Source organism: Protopterus annectens, chromosome 2.part1 (genome assembly GCF_019279795.1).
Source record: "Protopterus annectens isolate FY-2018-M chromosome 2.part1, PAN1.0, whole genome shotgun sequence".
NCBI classification, from domain to species: Eukaryota; Metazoa; Chordata; order Ceratodontiformes; family Protopteridae; genus Protopterus; species Protopterus annectens.
Genome location: NC_056729.1, coordinates 164,992,681 through 164,998,680, shown reverse-complemented (window position 1 = coordinate 164,998,680; position 6,000 = coordinate 164,992,681).

Below are 6,000 nucleotides of genomic sequence, written 5' to 3'. Positions count from 1 at the left end.
TAACCATACAAATTCCCATATTGTTAGGAATAACAGTAAATAATGAGGTAACATCATATGTCGCCAATAAAATATCTTTTGCATCTTTCTTTACATCACTATTAACCATGTAAAGCTCTTGAAGCATCTGTTTAGTATCATGTAAAATGTAGGGATGATGCTCAAGTATAGGTCTTAATTGCTTCTCAATATAAATACTAAGTGGTTCAGTAAGCCATCCCCCACTGGCCACTATTGGTCTGAAAGGAGGTCTGTGAGGATCTTTATTAACTTTAGGAAGTCCTTGCAAAGTTGGTATTAATGGTTTCTTAACAATAAAATCACTAAAATCTTTAGTAATAATCCGATGGTTTGCAAGTTCCAACATGTTGTTAGTCACTTTCATAATAATTTCATGGATATCATTTAACTTAATTTCATGATATACATCTCTATCACTCAATATGACAAGAATCAAATCATAATAAAACATATTATCCATCACAATAATATGTCCCCCCTTGTCAGCAGGTCTAATAACAATACTAGTGTCATGTTCTAACATTTCAAGGGAAGATCTCTCATATTCTGTAAGGTTATCAGGCATTCTTTTCATACACCTATGCTATTTATCAAAATAAATATAGAATTCAGCCTCTCACACTTTATAGAACATATCTAGAGTTGAATTAAATTGTGGACTGTATAAACTAGGTTTTTAAACAACATACCTCTACCTAGGTCAACATTGTCATTCAATGCTTCATTTTTAAACATTAATTTAAGTTGCACATTCCTCAATGCTAACTTAAAATCAATTAACTTATCAGCAATGTTAGCAGAATTAATAGGAATAAAGGACAACCCTTTATTCAAAACATTGCGTTCAAATTCAGAAATGTACCTTTTAGAGATGTTCCAAATCAAATTATCTCTCATTTCTCCCACATTGTTCTTATCGTATTGCCATTGTTGAAAAGGTTGAAGTCCTCTTGTTTCCTGTTGTGGTGCCCTCGCTGCTTCGGTGACCCTATTGATTGTTTTCATTTGGATCTGATGGAGAGCGGTAAAAAAGGCTGCTGAATATTAGCCCCATTGTTCTTGGGTCGAACAACAGGTTCCAAACAACTGTTTGAAGTTTTCATTCCAACTTCAAGATTATTACCCACACCAGTCAATGGCAGAAATCCACTGTCAGCAGAAGGTACATACACTGAGAAATTTGTATAATTGACAGGCAAACTAACCAATAAAGTGCCTGCACCAGATACTCGATTAGCGTCAGAACAATCCGCCTCCTTGGATGTTCCTATTACAGGAGCAGTGTTCTCAGATCTTGACTGATCATCTGTTTTAGTTAAAGTGGAAATCGATGAAGAGATAATAGTTCTGTTGCCTCACCCTTGCCTGGCTGCATGCAATAATTGTCCGGAATTCCCAGTATTCACCTCAGTCCTCCGTGGCCACATAAATACATGATCCAGTTTGAAATCTTGTGTGTCTCTCTCTATTTTTTGTTTTTCAGTAGAATGAGCTTATGCTCATATATTGTGACATTATCAAGTGTACCAGTAAGGTAGGGCTCAGCGTTTTCAAGGCCAAGTAGATCTCGCACCTGGGTGTAGCACAACTCAACCTCATTTGTAAGCTGTGCCTCAACAGGTAAAAAATGTTCATTTAGCAGGCGCATGTAGGCAAAACTGGTCTCAGGATTTTTTTGTTGCCATTTAGCCAGCAATTCTGGCTGAGATTTTCCATAAGTTGGCATTGTAAGTACTCTAAGCCCCCGAGGAATGATTTTAAGAGTATTACAAGCCTCCAAATGTTGTCGCTGTAATTGAATTCTCTTTAGCTGGTATAGGCAGTCCTCAAACTTCCTAGACACTTTGCAAAGTTTCTGTGTGTCATTTTGGTTTAGAAACTCATCAGTCACATTCTTAATTGTTGTCTCATGTAATAAAAGATTACTTCTCAAATGTGCATCTGGTCTAGGGAACCTCTGAAAGTCCCTGCTGACACCCTTACACTTCCATTGCTGGTTCCCTCTACATAATCTTCAGCCATACTGAATGATGATATATTAAGTAAAATACCAACAACACAAGAGTCACCAGAGCAGAAAAAAAAAAAACAAAACACAGAAAAGCAAGAGCAGGAGTCACAATTTGTATAAAATCCACCGAGAGCTTATGTACAAAACGTAAGCGCTCACACAAAAATTTACTTCATCAGGTCTAACTGATCAAATGAGGTCATTTCCTTTATACTCAAATAAAATCAAACTAACCAATCATCACATTTTACATTTAAAGATGTACTTACACAAAAAAAAATATAACCCAGAAATATATTAAAAGACATTATAAAATAACATAAATACCCAAATAAAAATCTACATTATCCCCTAAGTCTCCTATTTCTCAGTTGCTGTAATAGCTATATGGTCATTTAGCCTTTAAAGTATATGGGCTCTAAGCCTAACAATGCCCTCCAGTTCCTTTCCTCTTCTTCTATTTTCCCCAACCTCTCTCCCTCATCATCATTATATTACTCTAAACTAACAAAATGAAACTACCATTCTACATCATATAGTTCATAGTGCTAGGCACTAAGGCACTGCCCTCGCCTATAACAATACATATGGTACGCGAATTGCTCACTAATTGTATTAGGTGTGTATTCACCTAAAAGGAAGAACAGATAATACACTGGGGTAAGATTATATACATTACTATAATATTTTTTAATTATTGCAGTCAACATATATGTCATAATTATTATCTTTATTTAAAAACTCTATACCTTACCGTATAAAGGTGCAGAAATTGGTGCTTCCACATTTAGTGGTCCCCATACCCATACCCAATTTTCATTTCATGTGTCTCACTTTTAGGATAGCATAACCTTCTTTTCCAGCTTCTTTTTATTTTTGATTCTTAGTATTTTTACTATTTTTATATTATTTGAAGTATATTTATTCTTTGTATTTGATCATCTTGTACTTAGTAGTATATCTGGTATTTGTTTTAAAATATTCCTGATCAAAACATGATCTCTGGTATAGGAGAAATTAAAAGTCTTATTATTCATTGTCTAATTCTTGGCCTGTATTGGCTGTACTACTTAAAATATGGCTCTAGCCCCCTAACTCCTCATCTTATATCTAAGTTAAGATAATCACTTGACTTCAATTCTATATCAGCTTGCAGATGACACAAAATCAGTGCACTCTGTATCTCTATCCGAACACAGATGACACAATCTTTGACTTAACCTATGTCAACAAATAATTTGTCCTTGCATAATAGTATTAAAAACATATTTCGGTACATTGTCTATCTGTATATTAAGAACCACTTGATCGCATATCATTCCAAATATAAATCTAATGAATGTGAGTCTCAATGAATACCAGTGGAATCTCAAAAAATCCAGGAAATGAAATTCAGTCAAAGCATTCACCAGTGAATCTCAATCTGCTGTGGCTTTCTCAATTATGCTCAGGTCATCCACAAACCTCCTATATAATATCCTTCCAAAAATAGACAGAGGTCATCCACAAACCTATTTGTCTCCCCTAGATGTTTCTCCGCCATGTTGGCCATGTATCAGATTATTTGTCAACCAGTCAGTTGCAACCATGTTACAGAGATATTAGCATTGAATAGTAAATATGCTATATTTAACAACATAATGGTAATATTTTGCATTGAATAGTAATATACTCAACAGTATATAGTATACACCTTTCATACAAAAATCAATATTAACTCAACAAATTCTACTAGTTCTCGTTTTTAGTATCACACCATACAAATGAGGATAGTGTTAGGAATTTTATGTTACCTCAACATAAATACTAAGTGGTTCAGTAAGCTTATCCCCATGGGCACTGGTACTAAGTGGTTCAGCAAGCCATCCCCACTGGAGTGAAATTTGAAAAGTCCTTGCAAAGTTGGTGATAATGGTTTCTAAATGGAAAAATAATAAATTAAAATAAATAATTATGGTTTGCAATAAAAATAAATAAATCAAATAATTTTATAATAATTTCATGGATATCATTTAACATAATATTGATATATTTTATAATAATTTCAATATTATCATTAAACTTAACATAAAACATACTATCCATCTCACATAATCAGACAAGAATAGATCAAGTCTAATAACAATACTAGTAACTCAGCTAGTGCCCCCTAGATAGCAAGTCTAATAACAATACAGGTGTCACCTCCATTAACACCTCCCAAGAGCCAATCTCTCTCATATTCTGTAAGGTTATCAGGCATTCCTTTTTATGAATCCTATGCTGTTTATCAAAATAATTATATAAACAACATACTTAAACACACTTTAATATAACATATCTAGGAGTTGATTTAAATTGTGGACTTCATTCAATGCTTCATTTGCAAACATTTAAAATCAAGCTTCAACATTGTCATTCAATGCTTCATTTTAAAATCAATTCAGCAACGTTATCTTCAATGCTATTCAAAAATCAATTAAAATGTCAAATGTCTTAATCAAATTGAGGAATTCAGGACAACCCACATTTCAAAATCCAAATCATTCAAATTCTCTCTTGTACCTTTTTGTTTTACAAGTTCCAACCTCGGCTTGTTGACATTTCTCCCACATTGTTCTTATCTGATTACCGCGCTGGAGCGGATGTTGAGGTTCTCTTGTTTTTTTGCTTGTGGCACTTCGCTGCTCCGTGACCCTATTGAATGTTTTTTACTGAAATCTGATGAGAGCGTTGGGAGTCTGCCGAATTACAAACAACTGAACGAAGTTTCATTGTTCCACCAAAGAAACATTAGGTTCCAGTCAAACCGTTTGAAGTTTTCACCATCAGCAGAAGATCCAACTCATACATTGGTAACAATGGCGGAAATCCACTGAAGTAAGAACAATGCTCTCATACAGGGCTAGGCCATATTTTTCCGATCCCAATACAACCAGCCATATGGTGAATAGGACAATGACCAAGACACCTTTTATTTTCTCCTATACCAGAGATTATGTTATGATCAGGAATATTTTACAAAGAAATTGGAATATACTACGTACAGACGATCAAATAGTTCAAATAGTGATGGAAAGACCTTATATTTCATTTAAAAATACTAAGAATCCGAAAAGAAGGTTATGCTATCCTAAAAGTGAGACTCATGAAATGAGATTTGGTATGGGTATGGGGACCACTAAATGTGGAAGCTGTAATTTCTGCACCTTTATGCATGAAGGTATAGAGCTTAAGCACCCCAATACTAATAAAGTATATAATTTTGACATCATTGCTGACTGTAATAGTAAAAATCTTATATACTTGGCCCAGTGTATTATTTGTTCTTCCTTTTATGTAGGGAAGATGAATAGATGCCTTCGTGAACGAATTTGCGACCATATGTATTGTTATAGGCGAGGGCATATGTATAGTGCCTTAGCAAAGCACACTATTGAGAATGATGATAGTCATCAGTTTAGATTTCGAGTGTTAGAGTGAATATATGATGATGAGAGGTTGGGAGATATATCTAATTGAACCGAGACAAAGGAACTTACATGAATTGTTAGGCTTAGAGCCCATACTTTAAGGGGCTAAATGACCGTATAGCTATTACAGCAAAACTGAGAAATAGGAGACTTAGGAAATAATGTAGATTTTATTTGAGTTATTATGTATTTTTATAATGTCTTTTAATATATTTCTGGGTTATATTTTAAATGTGTAAGTACATCTTTAAATGTGTAAATGTATGATTGGTTAGTTTGAATTTAATTGAGTATAAAAGGAAATGACCTCATTTGATCAGTTAGGCCTGATGAAGCAAATTTATTTGTGAAAGCGCTTACCATTTGTACAATAAACTCGGTGGATTTTATACAAATTGTAACTCCTGCTCTACAGCTTGCTTGTTTGTTCGCAATTTTACTTGCTCTGGTGACTCTTGTGTTGTTTGGATATATATATATATATATATATATATATATATATATATATATATATAT